The sequence below is a fragment of the Lynx canadensis genome, chromosome A1 (genome assembly GCF_007474595.2).
Source record: "Lynx canadensis isolate LIC74 chromosome A1, mLynCan4.pri.v2, whole genome shotgun sequence".
NCBI lineage: Eukaryota > Metazoa > Chordata > Mammalia > Carnivora > Felidae > Lynx > Lynx canadensis.
In genome coordinates, this window is record NC_044303.2 from 69,996,009 (window position 1) to 70,015,949 (window position 19,941).

General features: G+C 46.2%; 1 long non-coding RNA gene and 1 other non-coding gene across 3 annotated transcripts; one reads left to right on the forward strand and one right to left on the reverse strand.

Moving 5' to 3' along the window:
• The first annotated feature begins 857 nt into the window (after positions 1-857).
• On the forward strand, positions 858-19,444 carry LOC115512251. 2 transcript variants are annotated; one of them, XR_003968352.1, is made up of 4 exons: positions 858-1,010; positions 16,964-17,371; positions 18,256-18,407; positions 19,297-19,444. It is a non-coding gene; the product is annotated as an uncharacterized LOC115512251 (long non-coding RNA). The 2 variants fall into 2 exon arrangements; XR_003968351.1 differs by having other exon boundaries at positions 18,256-19,444.
• On the reverse strand, positions 2,596-2,668 carry TRNAE-CUC. The gene has a single exon. It is a non-coding gene; the product is annotated as a tRNA-Glu (tRNA).
• Positions 19,445-19,941: the final 497 nt, after the last annotated feature.

Genomic DNA, 19,941 nt, shown 5'->3' on the forward strand with positions numbered 1-19,941 from the left:
CATTAATCCTTGGCTTCCTTTGGCTTCTAGAAACGTCACGGCAATGCCTGCCTCCACCTTCATGAGGTCTTCCCAATATATCTCATCTCGTCACATGGCCTCCTCCCCTGTAGTCTCTTCTCTTCTTTAGGACCCCAGTCACCATGGATTAAGGGCCTCCTCTCCATCTTTTTTTCTCTTATTATCATTATTTTCGTATTGCGCTTAAAATACACATAACATAAAACTTACCATTTTAACGAGCTTCTAGTATACAATTCTGTAGCAGTAAGTACATTCCCATTGTCATTCGATCATCTCCACTATCCATTTCCAGAACGTTTTTAATGTCCCAAACTGAATCTGTGTACTCCCATTAAAGAATAGCTCCCATGTGCCCTCCTTTCATCTCCTGGTGGCCTCTGTTCTACTTTGTGTCTCTATCCATTTGTCTGTTCCTAGGAACTTCTTATAAGTGGAGTCTTACAAATATTTAACCTTTTGTGTCTGGCTTATTTCATCATAGTATGTTTTAAGGTTCCCCCATGTGGTAGCATGGGACACACTTTCAATCTTTTTCAAGGCTGAATAATATCCCATTGGATGTATATTGTGCATTTGTCAATCCATTCATCTGACGATGGGCATTTGGGCTGTTTCCATCCTTTGGCGATTGTGAGTGATGCTGCTGTGCATACCATTGCATAAGAATCTGTCTGAGTGCCCGCTTTCAATTCTTCTGAATATGTGGCTAGAATCAGAATTGCCGAATCACGCGGTAATTCTATGTTTGATTTTTGAGGAACCGCCAACCTGTTTGCCACAGTGGTTGCACCATTTTATGTTCCCATCAGCAAGGCACAGGGTTCCAGTTTTTCCACATCCTCACCAACTTGCTGTTTTCTCTTTTCTCCATAATAGCCATCCTAATGGGTACGAGCATGACCTCATCCTAACTAATTGCATTTGTGAAGATCCTATTTGCAAGCAAGGTCACGTTCTGAGGTTCCAGGAAGGACAAGAATTTGAAGGTAGGAAGGACTCTATGACACCCTGTCCTATGGGAAAGAGGCTTTCCCTTAGGCAGAGTGCGATTAAAGAGCACAGTTCCCAGAAATAACATTTACCAAAGATAGACTCTTATGTATAACTTTGAATCTGAGTAATGATGGAGGTTAAAGGACAGAAATCAATAATGTTTTCCTCATGTTCATGGCTGAATTGTTGTCTGTTATGGAAGAAAACAGTGTTGAACTAACCAACCTGACTGAAAAATGGATATCTATTTATCATGGGTTTAAAATAGTGCCTGGGTGGCTCAGTCAGTTAAGCACTGGACTTTGGCTCAGGTCACGATCTCATGGTTCGTGAGTTCGAGACCCACATCAGGTTCACTGCTGTCAGCTCTGAACCTGCTTAGGATCCTATGTCCCTCTCTCACTCTGCTCCTCCCCTGCTCACATGCTCTCTCTTCTCAAAATTAAATAAGCATTTTTAAAAAATAAAAAAACAAGGGAAGCCTGTGTGGCTCAGTCGGTTAAGTGTCCTGATCTCATGGTCCGTGAGTTTGAGCCCCACATTAGGCTCTCTGCTTTCAGTGCAGGGCCTGCTTTGGATCCTCTGTCTCCCTCTCCCTCTGCCCCTCCCCAATTCACGCTCTCTCTCCCTCTCTCTCAAGAACAAACATTTAATAAAACAACAAAAATAAAGTAAAAAATAATAAATTGCAGGGTGCCTGGGTAGCTCAGTCAGTTAGGCGTGTGAATATTGATTTCTGCTCCGGTCAGGATCTGATGGTTCATGAGACTGAGCCCCAAGCTGGGCTCTGTGCTGCCAGCATGCGGCTGGCTTGGGATCCTCTCTCTCTCCCTTGTTCTCTGCTCCTCCCCCGCTCACGCTCATGCATGCCTGTGCTCTCTCTCTCTCAAAATAAATAAACATGAAAAATAAATAAATAAAACAGTAAATGGCAAAACCATTCTGAAAAAGGAACTTAGCAAGTGACAGCCAAGAGAAAGGCAACAGTGGGCTAATTATCTCTCTTGATATACAGTGTGTTTGAGGGTTGTATGGAGCTCGGGTGCTGACTTCAGTGGCCGTTGAGAAGTTTCAGATCTTTCCTCCCTTGGGTGTGTGCTCTGAGAGCTTGCCCTGCAGAGATTACGGATGGCCTTGGTTGGGTCAATGTCTCTGAAAGAGAGAGAGCATGTGTGTTTGAGGTGTGGCACATGACAAGGGGATGTACTTATTAGTTCTGGGTGAGCACATGAATATGTGGCTAGAATCAGCCACATGTAGGAGCACATGACTGCTCCTACATCATTTCCTATTCCTTGCTCCTTGCGGGTAAATTTGTAAAAAAAGAATTTTTTTAATGTTTATTTATTTATTTATTTTTGAGAGAGAGAGAGACAGACAGAGCATGAGCAGGGGAGGGGCAGAGAGAGAGGGAGACACAGAATCCGAAGCAGGCTCCAGGCTCTGAGCCGTCAGCACAGAGCCCGACGTGGGACTCGAACCCATGAACTGTGAGATCATGACCTGAACCCAAGTCGGACACTTGACTGACTGAGACACCCAGGCACCCCAGCAATTTTTTTTTTTAAATAAGCTTTATGCCCAGCGTGGGCCTCGAACCCATGACCCTGAGATCGAGAGTCACATGCTCTACCGACTGAGCCAGCCAGGCACCCCTCCTAGTCAGTAAATTTTTTTTAATATTAAAATAATCAAAATCCATAAAAAGAAAATACACAATTGTCTGGTCATTTTATTTATTTATTTGAGAGGAGAAATGTATTCTGATGGGATTAATTATTAATTAATTATTGGATCAATAATTAATTAAGAGCTGTGATTCTAGAGTGCCTGGATGACTTTTGTCACAACCTCAGTCTCCAATCCAGTGTTGTTCTTTGACAAATGGGGATATCGTGCCTACTTTCCTAACCCCACGTGGCATTTGGGGGATTAGTGATATATTTTTTTAATGCTTATTTACTTATTTTGAGGGGGTGGGGAGAGAGTGGGGAGAGGGACAGAGGGAGAGGGAAAGAGAATCCCAAGCAGGATCCACGCTGTCAGCACAGAGGCTGACTTGGGGCTCAGTCTCATGAACCGCGAGATCATGACCTGAGCGGAAATCAAGAGTCGGACTGAGCCACCCAGGCGCCCCAAGGGGATTAAGTAATATTCTTGAGGGTTGTGTCTCAGGGCCTTCTCTTTCCTTCTGCATTCATTGTCCAGCCCCAGCTCACATACCCTTGGTTGGTACTTGGAGATAGAGGTCTCCAGCCCGGGCACCTTTGCTGAGACCGGACCCTAACACCCAGCTGCCCACTAATCACCTTCACTGGGCGCCCAAACATAGGCTTTCAGACTCACCACGGTCAGGATTGACGACCATCTTTCCTTACGAATCTTTTCTCCTTTCCGGTTTCTCTGTCTCTGAACACCAACAACATCCCACCCTGCGGGCTCCACAGGCAAAGCGGGGGGGGGGGGGCGCCCTTGCTGCTTCTCCCTCCCTTGCCCACAGTATACAACCAGACACTCACCAAAGCCTTGGTAAAGATTCTCTCCTTGACCAAACCACAGCCAGGCTCCTTTGAGCCCTTCCTTGACTAGGCCTCAACCTCGGCCTATGCAGACTTGAACAGATGCTAACACAGTTGTTAACAGTTTGCAGCCGCATCCTCTAGATGACCCTAGGGCTCCCCACCTCCCACTGGAAGTGCCTCTCTGAGAAAACTCAAGGCTGCTCAGATAACTGACGGTCCCAGCCAAACCTGCCGGCAGGGCCCCTGACTCCCGGCCTCTGGGGGAGTGTGGGAGCCTAACTTCCACAAAGGTCAGTTAGCAAACCCAGGCGGTTTCACGGGGACCAGCACTGCCTTCCTGCTCTTCCTGATTTTTGTAACTTTTCACTTCCCTGGCCCTTCTCAAACCCCTGTGCCCCTACCCCTTCCTCCTTCTCCCTTTAAAACGCCCAGTCGCCTCTGCTCAGATGGGAAAGAAACTCAGAAGCTCAGTGGTGGCCTCTGTTGTCAGCAGTTACTGAGTGAGGTCTGTTCTCACTGCTTTAATGTCCAGCCATGTGTATCTTTGACACCCTCTCGGTTCCATCCACGTCTCTCCGCTCCTTCAGTTCTGGCCACCATCATCTCTCCCCTGGACTGCTGCCTCCCAAAGAGGTCCTGGCCCCCAGACTTGCCTTCCCGCAACCCACCTTCCCACTCTCTGCACGGAACAAATTTGGCCGGTGCGCCCTCCACACCCTACGCAAAGCCCTCAGAAATGGCTTGCCCTTGCTCTCAGGATGCCAGAAGTTCTCCAGAATGGTCTGCAGTAGGCAGCCTGTTGACGACCAAATTAGCAAACTCAGGAGGAGTTGGTTGGGAAGCATAATCCTTTGGGGCCGGCTGACCTCTCCTCTTCCTCCCTGCTTCCAGGGCGATTGTGACTCTGCCCCTCCACCTCTGCCATCTCTCGGTCCTCCCAGGCCCGCTCCTCCCAGACCCGCTCCTCCCCGGCTTCCTTGGTGCAAGACTCCAGGTCTCTGGAGGAAAGGGGCATCAGGAAGGTGTAGGGCCGCTTTTCTGTTTTCCTTTTATTTCTTAACGCAACGTTGTCTGCACACAGCTCTGCTCCCTGTTGCAGGGTGCCCTAACATTTTCCTTTCATTTAACCTTTACCTTATTTAACCTTGTGAGCTGAGTTTGGTTGTGATTTCCATTTTACGGATGAGCACACAGGCTTGGAGAACTTAACACGCTTGCCCCCAGCCCCCCAGTCAGCATAGAGAGGACCTACATTCAAGTCTTCCACATCCGAAGCAATATTTTTGTTCTTCCACTCCCTCTGCTCCTTGGCTCCTCTTTCTCCGACATACCCACTGTTTCGGCAGCCCTACTTCCTTCTGCATTTTAAATTCTGTTGCAAGGGAAGTGTTTCTTCTGGTTTCCTGTCTCAGCGTTCCGTGCTCTTCCGCCCCTTCTGTGTTCCACGGGGCTGACGGCGATCTGCCACTGAAAATGCATCTTCTTATTTGAAAATCTAATTTTGGGGGGCAAGTAATTTACATAAATGGCTCAAAAATTAAGCATACAGTGAGGCAGGTCATGGTCATTGTGTTTCTGCTGTTACTCTCTGTCTTTCTGTCCCCCCTCTTCTCTTCCCCACCAATAACCACTTCTGTTATCTCCTTGCTTAGTTTTCCAGAGTTTCTTTGTGTGACACAAGTACCGACGTCAATGCTTATATTCTTTGTGTTTTGCACGGAGTGCTGCACACCTCATGCACCATTCTGCACCTTGCTTTTTTTCCCTTAACGATAATATATACTGGAAATCGTCCAGTATCAGGGCACGGAAAGTTCCCTCATTCTTTTTTTTTTTTTTTTTTAATTTTTTTTTTCAACGTTTATTTATTTTTGGGACAGAGAGAGACAGAGCACGAACGGGGGAGGGGCAGAGAGAGAGGGAGACACAGAATCGGAAACAGGCTCCAGGCTCCGAGCCAGCAGCCCAGAGCCTGACGCGGGGCTCGAACTCACGGACCGCGAGATCGTGACCTGGCTGAAGTCGGACACTTAACCGATTGCGCCACCCAGGCGCCCCTGCCCCTCATTCTTTTTGATAGCTGCAGAGTAGTTCAATGGATGGAGATATTCCGTCATTGATTTAACTTGTTCCCTAGTGATAGAATCTGGCTAGTTTCCATTCTTTAAGTATTACAAAACCATGCTGGAATAACCTTGGATATACCTCATTTTGCACACATAGCACAAATATGCCTGAGTCAGAGAAAATATTTGATAGAAAGTGCCAAATCTTCTAATATACGTTAATATACATTCGCCCCAGCAATGAATGACAGCGCTTGGTCAGCAGTCCATGCTGTTGAACTTTGATATTTTTGCCAATCTTATAGACAAATGGCAGCATATCCCTGTAGCTTTAATGTGCATTTTGCTTATGTGTAAGGGGACTGTCTATTCATATTTTAAAAGTCATTTGTATTTCCTTTAATGTGAATTGTCTGCTCATATCGTTTGATCTTTCAGAGAGTAGGTGTTTTGGCCTTGCTATTGACATTTAGGAGCTGTTTATACATTGAAGAGGGTAGTGCTTTGTGATATGAGTCATATGAATATTCTTCCCATCTTTGATGTTTATCTTTTTAAAAAAATTTTTTAGTGTTTATTTATTTTTGAGAGTGAGAGAGAGAGACAGAGTGTGAGCAGGGGAGGGGCAGAGAGAGAAGGAGACACAGAATCCGAAGCAGGCTCCAGGCTCTGTCAGCACAGAGCCCGACGCGGGGCTTGAACTCACGAACTGCGAGATCATGACCTGAGCCAAAGTCAGACGCTTAACTGACTGAGCCACCCAGGCGCCCCATTTGACGTTGATCTTTTGAATTTGCTCAGGATGCTTTTTTGCCAAGCAAAATGTAGTTTTCTTCTTAAAGACTGGAGATTCACTTTTGGGGTGGGGGGAAGTGTACAGGTCCACACACGTGTAGATCCATGGAATCGCCATCACAATCAAGATACAGAACAGTGCCAGGGCGCCTGGGTGGCGCAGTCGGTTAAGCGTCCGACTTCAGCCAGGTCACGATCTCGCGGTCCGTGAGTTCGAGCCCCGCGTCGGGCTCTGGGCTGATGGCTCGGAGCCTGGAGCCTGTTTCCGATTCTGTGTCTCCCTCTCTCTCTGCCCCTCCCCCGTTCATGCTCTGCCTCTCTCTGTCCCAAAAATAAATAAACGTTGAAAAAAAAAATTTTTTTTAAAAAAAGATACAGAACAGTGCCAACACCCCAAAAATGCTGTGGTGCTGTTTGTAGTCATGCTCTCCCCCCGCCTAGAAACCACTGATATGTTCTCCCTAACATTTTTTTTCTTTTTAAGAATATTTTATAAATGGGATCACATAGTACCTAAGCTTTTGAGACTGCCTTATCTCAGCATAATGCCTCTAAGACTCATCCAAAGTGAGACCGTAGCATCCGCTTGTTCCTTTCAATTGCTGAGTAGTAGCCCATTTTACAGGATGTGTCACATTTGGTTTATCCATTCAGCCTTGGAAGGACATTTGACGAGTTCCCAGTTTAGGGCAATTATGAATAGAGCTGGATAAGGACTTACGTACAGGGTTTTTTGTGTGAATATAGAGTAGATACAGAGGAGTGGGGTTTCTTGGTTGTATGTTTAACTTTATTTTTTAATTAATTATTTCAGAGAGGGAGAAGGCACGCACTTGGCGTGCGCAAGGAAGGAACGGGCAGAAGGAGAGGAAGAGAGAGAATCTTCAGCAGGCTCTACGTCCAGTGCAAAACATGTTGAGGGGCTTGATCTCACCACCCTGGGATGGTGACCTGAGCCGAAATCAAGAGTCGATGCTCAACCCACAGCCATCCGGTCGCCCTGTGTTTGAATGTATAGGAAGTTGCCAATTATTTTCTAGAGTGGCTGTGTTATTTTGCGTTCCCACCAGCAAAATTGCTTTCCATCCTCCCCAGCAATTGGTGCTGACAGTATCATTTTCATTTCAGCCATTTTATGTATTTAAAAAAATTTTTTAATGTTAATTTATTTTAGAAAGCACACATGTGAGCCGGGGAAAGAGACGGAGGGAGGGAGAGAGAGGGAGAGAGAGGGAGAGAGAGGGAGAGAGAGAGAGAGAGAGAGAGAGAGAGAGAGAGAGAGAGAGAGAGAACCTTAAGCAGGCTCCATGCTCAGCATGGAGCCGGACATGGGGCTCGATCCCACAACCCTGGGATCATGACCTGAGCCAAAAATCAAGAGTTGGATGCTCAACTGAGTCACCAAGGTGCCCCTCTTTCAACCATTTTAATAAGTATGTAACAATAGCTCATTGTGGTTTTAATTTGCATTTCCCTAATGGTTATGATACCAACTATATTTTCATGGGCTTGATGATGATGTCTTTTTGGCAGAGTATCTGTTCAAGCCTTTTGCCCATTTTAAAATTACATTGTTTTCTTACTATTCAGAGGACTCTTCAGATACTGTACATGTAACTCCTCTGTCTGATATGTGATCTGGAACTATTTTGTTTCATTGTGTCCTTTGTCTTTTTGTTCTCTTAGCAGTATCTCTGCAGATAAAACTTTGTGTGTGCTATACAAAACTGCATCATTTTGATGAAGTTGAATTAATAATTTTTTTCTTTTCTTTTCTCTTTAGTTTTTTTTTTTTTTAATGTTTATTTTTGAGAGAGAGAGAGGGGAAGAGAGAGCGAATAAGCAGGGGAGGGGCAGAGAGAGGGAGACACAGAATCTGAAGCAGGCTCCAGACTCTGTGCTCAGAGCCTGACACGGGGCTTGAACCCATGAACCGTGAGATCATGACCAGAGCTGAAGTTGGATGCTGAAACGACTGAGCCACCCAGGCGCCCCTGTTTATTTTTGAGAAAGAGAGAGAGAGGTCACGCATGTGCAACATAGGGGAGGGGCAGAGAGAGAGGGAGACAGAGGATCCAAAGCAGGCTCTGCAGCAGAGAGCCCAGCCCCATGCAGGGTTCAAACTCACGAACTGAGCAGTCATGACCTGAGCCGAACTCAGACGCTTAGCCGACTGAGCCACCAGCTGCCCCAATAACGTTCTGTTTCTTAACATGAGTGCTACTACATTAAGTGTGTTCAATTGTGAAAATTTATCATACACATTCCTGTATGTATTTAACACTGTTTTAAAAATAGGGTGTGTTGGGGCGCCTGGGTGGCGCAGTCGGTTAAGCGTCCGACTTCAGCCAGGTCACGATCTCGCGGTCCGTGAGTTCGAGCCCCGCGTCAGGCTCTGGGCTGATGGCTCAGAGCCTGGAGCCTGTTTCCGATTCTGTGTCTCCCTCTCTCTCTGCCCCTCCCCCGTTCATGCTCTGTCTCTCTCTGTCCCAAAAATAAATAAACGTTAAAAAAAAAAAATTAAAAAAAAAAAAATAAAAAAAAAATAAAAATAGGGTGTGTTTTGATCCTATAGGCCTATAGGCTGGTTTTGAGCCAGCATCTGGCTGGCTCAACAGAGCATGTGACCCTTGATCTCAGGGTCATGAGTTCAAGCTCCATGTTGGGCATGGAACCTACTTTAGAAAAAAATTCAGTGTGTTTGTATTTAGTGGGCATGGTAGCGGAATATAACACAACTGGCATCAAAATCCAACCACATGATCCATTACCATTAATGTGTTGTAGGGTTCTGTTGGCTAATGTTTTACTTAAAAGTTTTCCACTGTTATTCATAAGGGAAATTGGTCTATAGTTTTTTTTCTTAGTGCCATCTTTATCAAGGACTGGGACAACAGAACACTTGTTTCATACAATCAGCTTGGAAGTTTTCCTTCTTTTTCTATGTGCTGGCTTATGTTAAAATAGCATTGGGACTACCTGATCTTTAAAGGTGGACAGAAGACAGAATTCCCCTTTCTAATCTGGACCTGGGGTGACTTCCTCTATTTCTTCACTGGTAGTCTGTTTAGACAGGTTAATTTTGATAAGTAGAATTTTTCTTAAAAATTATACATTAGAGGGGCGCCTGGGGGGCTCAGTCAGTTAAGCATCTGGCTTCGGCACAGGTCATGATCTCGCGGTTCGTGGGTTCGAGGGCCACGTCGGGCTCTGTGCTGACAGCTCGGAGCCTGGAGCCTGGAGCCTGCTTCGGATTCTGTGTCTCCCTTTCTCTCTGCCTGTCCCCTGTTCTCTCTCTCTCTCTCTCTCTCTCTCTCTCGCTCTAAATTAACATTAAAAAAATTTTTTTTTTAAATTATACATTAGATCACTAACTGTGTTATCTCAGGTTAGTTACCTCATCACCAGAAGCCTCAGTTTCTTGGTCTGAAAAAAGGAGATAATGATAGAACCTCCTTCATATGGGAAAAATTTCTGACTGGTAAATGGTAAGTGCTTAGTAAATATGAGCCAGTGTACTACCAAACTTTAAGACAGAAAAAATACCTTGTAAAACACAATTGATCTGCCTTCGTATTAGAAGAACCAGTAACACCTAAATCTACTGTCTTGCTGGTAATGTCATTTCCTTGGAAAATAACCGGTTATGACACACACTAAGAACTTTGCTTTTCTAGTTTTCCTTATAGTTTAAAATTTTTTTTAATATTTTTTTTTTGAGAGAGAGAGAGAGAGAGAGAGGGCAGGAGTGGGAGAGGAGAGGGAGAGAGAGAGAGAGAGAGAGAGAGAGAGAGAGAGAGAGAGAGAGAGAGAGAGAGAGAGAATGAGCCAGAAAGGGGAAGAGAGGTGGAGAGACAGAATCTGAAACAGGTTCCAGGCTCCCAGCTGTCAGCACAGAGCCTGATGGGGAGCTTGAACTCAAGAACCACGAGATCATGACCCGAGCAGAAGTCGGACACAACTGACTGAGCCACCTAGGTGCCCCTTTTTAATTTTTTTAATGTGTATTTATTTCTGAGACAGAGAGAGAGAGAGAGAGAGAGAGAGAGCACATGAGTGGGGGCGGGGGGGGCGGGCAGAGAGCGAGGGAGACACAGAATCCGAAGCGGGCTCTAGGCTCTGAGCTGTCAGCACAGAGAACGACATAGGGCTTGAACTCATGAAATGTGAGATCATGACCTGAGCTGAAGTCCCACACCCACCAACTGAGCCACCCAGGTGCCCCTTTCCTTATAGTTTTAAAGTAACTTCACGTATACTATATTCATTGGTTTTATGTAAGAACTGAGAAGGCAGTGGTTTATAAAGAAACATTAAATTTTTTTCTGAATATAAAACGCACAGATGCTCATTGAAAAAATTTTAGACATTTGCAAAATCATTTTTTCAAAAGTGAAAAAACTTAAAATCCTAACAACAACAAAAAAGGACTCACATAGTGGTATTTTCCCCTCCTTCCAAATTTTTTTCCTATGCATTTAAGAATCAAAATTGTAATTTCATTTTGTATGCAAACTTGTGTCCTGACTCTTAAACTGAATATAATAAAAATGACTTATCCTGTACAGATCAGTCTCAGAATGGGGTCTGTCCAACACATATGAGACTCTAAGTAGCCCAGAGAAATAAGGTAAGACTTTACTCGATGTCTCTGAAGGGTATTGTGATGGGGGAAAATTGAAGCAGGTACAATGAGAACTCCAAGGAAAGTTCGAGCATTGTAAAATGGATTTTGGATGTTTTGTTGTGTTTTCATGATTAATATTTCCTTCCCAGTCTCTACAGATGGTAACAGGATAACAACCCTTCTCGTTTGTCTTCTGTGCTAACTGTCCTTCAACATCCCTTCTCCCCTAATTCGATACTCTTGAGATTATCAGTTTGGCTATAGCAGTTCTTCTAAAGACGACATTTCCCAGACTCCCTTGCATTTGATGTAGCACTGTGACCACCTTCTTGCCAATGGGGTGAGTCTTAAAGTGATGCACATAACTTGCAGAGTGTGGTCCTAAAGAGAGTGTTTCCTTTTCTTTCCCCATCTGTCGTAACTAGAATATACTAGAATGTGGGAACTAGCATTGTCTTCTTGGACAGCAAGATGGAAGCTATGCCTAGGACGGCAGAGCCACAGAATAGAAGGAAGCTGGGTCCCTGGTTCTGGGAATCCAGTTCCAGACACCCTGCCTAGGTTTCTCTGCAAGAAAATTATACTTCCATCTAGTTAAATAAAAGTTTCTCTGTTAGCGCAGCCAAATCTAAATCCTAACAACACACCTTCTCACAAGTTTATACTCAGTCCTCGTTGGCCTTATGTTCACTCTGTTCTGTGATCCACTGACCCGGCATCTTGGTGAATGCCTTATCATACAAAGGAGGCTGACCTAAATCCCTGCTGCCACATCCTCGGCCCAAGCCCGTATGCTCCCATCCCCATCCAGGTGCTGGCCACGGAGGTCCTTTCCTCCTACCCCAGTGCCTCCCTAACTCTATCAGGCAGAAGAGTCTATTAAGCATTTAAATAAAAATGATTAAAAAGCTTAAAACCCTTTTTTTATTTGAGAGAGAGAGAGAACACGAGCAAGGGAGAAGGGCAGAGGGAGAGAGAGAATCTCAAGCAGTTTCCTGCTCAGCACAGAGCGTGACACAGAGCTTGATCCCATGACCTGAGCCAAATTAAGAGTTTGATGCTCAACCGATAGTGCCACCCAGGTGCCCCCCCCCCAAAAAAAAACCCATATTTTAATGACTGGAAAGATTCCATTCTATACTTTTTAAAAGTATTTTTTAATGATTATTTATTTTTGAGAGAGAGAGACAGAGAGAGACAGAGAGTGAGCAGGGGAGGGGCAGAGAGAGAGGGAGACACAGAATCCAAAGCAGGCTCCAGGCTCTGAGCTGTCATAACAGCCATGAGATCATGACCTGAGCTGAAGTTAGATGCTTAACAGACTGAGCCACTCAGGCACCCCTAGAAGAATTTTTTTTAAGTTTGTTTGTTTGTTTGTTTGTTTGTTTATTTATTTATTTATTTAGGAGAGAGAGAAAGAAAGCATGGAGTTGGAGAGGGGCAGAGAGAGAGGGACAGAGAGAATCCCAAACAGGATCCGCCCTTTCAGCACAGAACCCAATGCAGGGCTCAAACCCATGAACCGTGAGATGATGACCTGAGCCGAAGTCGGTCGCTCGATCACTGAGCCAACCAGGCATCCCCCATTCTATAATGTTTAAATCAACCACTATCATTGGATATTGTTTACCATTATAGAGAATAACAAGCCATGGTAGAAAGAAAATGGGCAGCAGGAAGGGCAGGTGTGACTTTGACTTCCACTCTTTTTAAAAAAAAATTTTAATGTTTATTTTTGAGATGGAGCATGAATGGGGGAGGGGCAGAGAGAGGAGGAGACACAGAATCCGAAGCAGGCTCCACATTCCAAGCTGTCATCACAGAGCCTGATGCGGGGCTCGAACCCACAAGCCATGAGCTGAAGCTGACACTTAACCGACCAAGCCACCCAGGCACCCATTGACTTGCACTCTTAACCGTTCACCAACTGTGATTTTGAGCAAATCATCCCCCCCCACCCCGGACTTCCATTTTCTCGTTTGTTTAATAAACACTACAATACCCATCTCTCTGATTTGTCACGAAGGTTAGAGATAAGTCAGCTAGCACGATAGCGCTCCCACATAGCAGGTTCAACAAAGGGGTGGCGGTGGTACATTGCTGTACAATAATGCTATTTCTGCATACTGGCATTTTTCTTAAATGATAAGAATCCTGCAGTGGGGGATTATTGGTTCAAAGGATAGAATGTTTTTTAGATCCTTGATTCACACTTGGTAGGACTTATCACTGACATTTTTCAAAGTAAGAAACCAAGGCTCAGGGGGGCCTGGGTGGCTCAGTTGGTTGAGCATCTGACTCTTGATGTAGGCTCAGGTCATGATCCTAGGTTCATGGGATCCAGCCCTGAACTGGGCTCTGTGCTGACAGCATGGAGCCTGCTTGGAATTCTCTCTCTCTCTCTCTCTCTCTCTCTCTCTCTCTCTGCCCTTTTCTGCTCTTTCTCTCTCTCAAAATAAATAAATAAACTTAAAAAAAATAAAAAAGAAACCAAGGCTCAGAGAAGTAAAGTAGTTCAGCTAGTGTTTTAGGCCTCATAAATGGCAGAGACCATATTAAACCCATATCTTCTAACTTCTGGTCTTGGGCAATTTCTACCAAGTGTCATAGACCCAGAGCCCTAATCTTTGCACTGTGAGAAATGGAATTAAAACTGTTTGTGAAAATCAGCTGTGTAATATCACTGGACATTATAATATTACTCATTCTGACCCATCCTCTCAGCAAACTTTTATGGGTGTGTAGCAAGGGAGGGGATGTGGTGGAAAGTCAGCAGCATCGGTCAGGGAATCGGGGATTCTTCCCAGCCTCGTCATTTACTCCTCATGTTATCTTGGCAGAACAGTCAATATATCCGGGTGACAGTTAACTTATCTGTAAAAACGAGAAGAAGTCTGGGTAATTCCATAAGGTCACTTCTTGTTTAAAGTCCTATCGTTAAGCAGGGTGATGTGGACAAATCTGGGTAATCAAGACTGAAGCAGTCTTCCTGCTTTTTCCTATTTTTTAGTAAAATACCTTTTACTAAATATTATGCCACAGCTGAATTAACAGTTGCAAATGTACGTATATTTGTTCACATTTTCTTTCAAAATACACTCAGACTCCAAGAGAGGAGCTCGTGTGTGCATATCCCATAAATGTGTTGAGGATTTGAAGTTGGATCTACTCAACTTTCCACTCCATTTAAGAAAAACGTATTTGTGTAAAGATTAGAAGAAAATGAAAATAAGAAAGCCATGGAATTTGGGGGATGGCATAAAATTTTCTTTTCTTTTTTTTTAAGTGTATTTATTTTGAGAGAGAGAGAGAGAGAGAGAGAGAGAGAATGTGCGCATGCACACCCGTGGGCAGGGGAGGCGCAGAGAGAGAGAGGGAGAGAATCCTAAGCAGGCTCCCTGCTGCCAGTGCAGAGCCGGACTTGGGGCTCATTCTCACGACCGTGAGGTCATGACCGGAGCTGAAACCAAGAGTTGAACACTTAACCAACAGCCACCCAGCCGCCCCTCTTTTCTTTCAATTACCCTCAGTGTTGTTTATGCAATGCCAACAACAATAATAATAAAACTTCCTAAGACGCTGGTGGCAAATTCTGGCTTTGAGAACTTTGCCTTGGGGACTTTAAAACAGTAAAGTCTTATTCTTTTTTTTTTTTTTTTTTTAATATTTTTTAAATTCTGATTAGTTTGAGTCTGGGTGGGTAAACATAATAGATGTGGGTAGCTTTCTCTGAAACTGCCAGCCTGTAAGATGGGAAGATTTCTGCACAGGGCACATTTAAAAAATTTGCTGCATCAACAGGTTTTTGGGATGGAGCATCAGGGAGGCACCTAAGCCCTCTGAGGAGACGCCCACTTCTTCCAACACCGCCCTCACTCCCGTCTCATTCTCTCTGTGCACCCACCTGAAATTAGAGGCAATTCATGTCAGCGGCTCACCCCGCCCCACCTCTGCGCTGTGATTCTGAAAACACCCGTGGTTCTCATTCAGGGGTGGTTGATCCCTCCACCTCCCACCCCGAGGGGTATTTATCAATGTCTGGAGACATTTTGGGGTGTCATAAACAATGCATGGGACAGGCCCCACAGCAGAGAATGATCCAGCCCAAAATGTCAGTGCTGAGGTTGAGGAACTGTGATTTCGGGCTAAGAGAAGTGACGATAGGGTGTGGGCTCTGGCCTCGTCCCCTGTGGCTGGCTGTCATTTGCCCAGGGTACAGGAAGTAAGCAAAGGATCATGGGCCAGTCCTTTAGTTCCACCCCAGTGACGTCAGCTCCTAGAAATCTAGTGTCGGAGGCTTTGCCCACCTGTGATCACAGGGAGTTGGACCTTGCCCCGAAAAAGTGCCTGTGACATACATTCCTGCTTCTTCGTGCCATTCGCCCTTTCTGTGACACCTGTTTCTCGACACAGTAAGCTTCCTGCAAAACCAGTTTCCCAAGCTGGGCGGCTGAGCCCCGACCGACCGCTTCAAAATCTCTCTTCCTTGATTATGTGGCACAAGAGGGCGTGTGGGCAGGCCCCAGTACCAGGCGAGGGGAAACTGGCTAAGAGGAGAAGCTATCAGAAATGCTCATAAAACAATCAAGCCATAATGAGGAAGTGCAACTAACCCCCGCGCCAACTCCCCCCAAAGGATGGCGATAACATAACAGCTCTGGGGATTTAGAGGTGGCTCGTCGCACCGAGAAGGGAAAGACAGAGGAAGCAGTTGGGCAGAGACCGTGGGATCAAAGAAGAAAAGGGCCCACCAACAGGATAAAATAATGGCCCTGTCTGGAGAGCCAAGAAAGGGAACTGACTACCTGACCACACACGGCTTAGTGAAAATACTTCTTACACCATCTGGCTCCCTTTATTTCATTTTTTCCGTAAACTCTGTACCCAACGTGGGGCTCAAACTCACAGCCCGAGATCAAGGGTCACATGCTCTTCTGACTGAGCCATCTGGTTCCTTTTACTTTAATTCTGTATTTACAGAACAACTCTGACCTCAATGTGTGTGTGTGTTTGAGGTCATGCTTCTCTGTCGACCAGGTAAAATGAAGACTTGGCTGCTTTTATTGCCGGTTAATAAATGAGTATTTTGGTTTTGTTGAGTCCCACCCATTTACCCTTCGGGGGAGTCCGAATCGCAGGACCTGTGTGGCCGAGTCTCCTGGAAACAGAGCCAGAGGCCTTTGGCAACTCCCGTGGTGACAAGATGAGGGGCCACCTTGCTTCCGGTTGAGGGACGGGGGAGTCCTTCATTCTCAAGGCATTAAAAATGGTTTTCAGCACGAGTGGCTCTCTGTGCACACATAGGCCCTTGTCAATCCCTCGTGGTTGATGACATCGTGGAGGGAAGATAGAGAATAAGGCCTCCGTACCACCAGGTCATGTGGCTCTTCCTCTTCCGTGGAAGAGATTTGGCATTCCCATGAGTCCAGCCAAATCTTATTCATTAATCAAGACAGTTAGGGGTAAGGAAAAGGGAGAGGCTTTTAAATACAGAGGAAGGGACAGATGGATGAACCCGAGCAGGTCAGTAGGCACGAAAGGTTTTCCTAGTGTTAGAACTCGGCAAAATCTCGTGGGCAGTTGGCAAGGCCAAAGTGGTTAACCGAGCAGGGACCAGGTGAGGCATCCTTTCTCAGGCTTGTGCAGGGAAAGGCCCCCTGACATTCTGAGCCCTGTGCACATGCCTCCCCCCCTGGTTTAGGCCTTCTTCTAGCTGCTCTGACCACCAGCTTCTGGATTTCTGCACTTTCGGAGCTTCTGCTCAGGACTTTGACTTCACCCAGTGGATTGGGCCTTTTCAGATTCCGGGGATGTTTCTCCAGTCTGGATCCCCCAACTGGCTTTATCCCATCCAGACCTGCCTGGAAAGCTTAGACGGATTCAATGCCCAGGCCTCACCACAGGTAAATGACTGAATGTTTTGCTCCTTCCGCCAGATCCCACATGCTTAATCTGAGATCAGTGCAACGGAGAGAAGGAGTCTGAGCTGGGTCGGTAGGAAAATACCACCTGTACGGTGACAGGCGAATCTTAAGGCCCCAGAGAGCCCGTGAAAGGCCTGCATTGTGGTACGAAGCCTGCATAGCAACCGGGAAGGGGTACGTATAGCCAAGTGTCTCCATGAAATAGCACAGGAATGTGCACAACGCCACAGACACACGTCTCAGAGCCTGCGCCATACTGGAGTCTCCAGTCCTAGTTCTGCTGACATTGGAGGCTAGAGTCCGGCAGCCTGAACTTGAACCAAGGTTTCCTAATGGTTCTCAATGACCCTAAAGAACGAGAGCCGCAGGGGAAAGCACCGTACGCTTGGGACATAACCCTGCACCAAAGAGTTGTATCAGGTTTGTGGGATTAATGATGGGTTTTTCTTACTGCCCACTTTTTTGCTACTGCTATTTTACCTTCCCAGCGAAAATTATTTTGCTTTTACAATGAAAAATAAAATAAGCGAAAACAAACATAAATAAGTAAAGAGTTAAGATATGTAAACAAAAAGGAGGAAATGAGGAATTGGATGGAGAAGGACCTAGAGGGGCACCTGGGTGGCTCAGTCGGTCGAGGGTTGGAGCTCAGCTCAGGTCATGACCTCACGGTTCCCAAGTTCAAGCCCCGCGTTGGACTCACTTCTGTCAGAGCAGAGCCCACTTAGGGTCCTCTGTCCCCCTCTCTCTCTGCACCTTCTCCTTTCTCTGTCTCTCTCTCAAAAATAAATAAAAACACTTAAAAAAAAATGAAGACCTAGAGAAAGGGGCATAGGTAGGCAGCCTGATGAAGACAGGACCTGCCAGGGGCAGCCAGAGAAGGGGAGGAACTTTAGATCCAGACTTACGACACCTGGGTTGGATGGCAGCTCTGTGCTACCAGCCATTATCTTGAGGTGAGACGCTGAGCCTCAGGTTTTTGTGAAATCCGAATTTAATACCTGCTGGCGTCATGCCAGCCCCTGTCCTCAGTGCTTTACCCACATCCTGTCATCTGAGCATCGCAGAAACATGTTGCGATCGATGCAATTATCATCCAGTTTTCCAGATAAGGAAGCGAGAGACAGAGAGTAACTTGCCCAGAGACCCTAGGAAGTGCCAGCGCCGGGAAATAAGTAGGAATGTGCTTCGGGAAGCTCACAGGGCTGCATGTCAGGAGGCAGCCAGTGTTTTCCTAGTGGCCGAGTAATTCCCTTGATCCCTTTGGCACCTTCTCTGCACTATCATCCGCTCTCTTCCCAAAGGGCTGCTTTCTCTGAGATCGACACCGCCTGAGACAGACTCCGAACTGGCTCCGCTGGGAAAATGCCATCCCTCCGGTGACAGGAAAGTATGGTCACAGGGAAGCCCCGTAGAAGCCAGCATCCTCACGCCACATCTGCCCTGTGACTCTGAGGTATTACCTGCTCTTCAGCCAGAGCTCGGGTTACAATGTCGGCACAGCTGGGCTCCAGTCCCAGCCCAGCCACCTGCCGGCCGTGCGGCATCTCGTTCAACCCACGAGTTGAACCCCCTCGTTCAATCCATCTGCCTGCCATGCTTGCTGCTCTTGGGGATGCCTGGGTCTTTCAAAAGCCCTGCAGGGGATTCTAATGTCCAGCTAGCATTGACACTCGCTCCCAACTTTTCATTCCTTACGTGAAAATGAGAGGAACCACTTATAATCCAAACTTATTTCATGAGTAACTGTTAGGCATTTTCTCACATATCTCCCAGGAAAAGCCCAGGAATCCAGCACCACATATCCCCTATTTCATGCCGAGTCTCTGCTTAGTGGCAGAACCGAGCCCCAAACCCAACTGTTCAGCCATTAACACAATTCTTTCCACGCCTGACATCTATCAGCATGTATTTCTCGCACACAGCCGTTCTGAGTATTAGCCAAGAAACTCCCAGCACAATGCGTGACACATAAGCCAACAAATGTAAAATACTTAATTAGTAACTTGAGATGGGAATTTATTTTAACCTACATCTTCCCAGATCTCTTGGAGTGCTCTTTTTTTTTTTTTTTTTTTTTAAGGCAAGGCAATGTGTTCCTCTTCAGTGATCACTAGCCGCGTAAAATTCAAAATCAGGGAACTTACCTCCAATCCAGGATTTCCCAGGCCAACTTTGCTCAGCCACAGTCTGACTTGGGTGGTCCTTTGGGGCCACTACAACATGGTCTGTTTCCTGGAGTAGAACACATTGGCCTTCCAGAAGGGTGGGGGTGCTTGGAAGTGGTGGTGACCCCACGCAGCCTGTGCCGTACCCCCTTCGTCTTCGTGTGGCTCTTGTTTCAGGAAATGTTGGCCTCTTGTCTCTGGTGATCCGAGTATCTGCAATGACTCCCTGATGCAGGACAGAAATCCAAGGCTATGGTCATGGCCCGTCAACCCAGTGGGCCAGCTGAGGGCTGTGAACCCTCCCGGTGACCATCTGGATCATAAGCAGGCATGTAAAGGGCACAATGTGTCAATAAACCTTCCTTGAAACATCACCCCCCTTCTCCCCAGCACACATCACCTGCGTGCCTCAGAATCACCTGCAGAGCTTGTTAAAGCACCCATTTCTGGCCCCATGCCGAGAGTTTCTTTCTTCTCCTTCTTTTTTTTTTTTTTTTTTTTTTTTTTTGGATGTTTGTTTATTTAAGTGGGGAGCGGGGGCGGGGGGGGGGCACAGAGAGAGAGAGAGAGAGGGAGAGAAAGAATCCCAAGCAGGCTTCCCACTGTCAGCGCAGAGCCCTACCTGGGGCTTGATCCCACAAACTGTGAGATCATGACCTGAGCGGAAATCAAGAGTTGGACATTCCACTGACTGAGCCACCCAGGCGGCCCCAGAGTTTGATTGAGTACAGCTGTGCATTTTGAACCTGTTCTCAGATGCTGCTGATCCAAAGACCACACTTTGTGACCCACTGAACTAGAGAGACAGCCATCATGATTGCC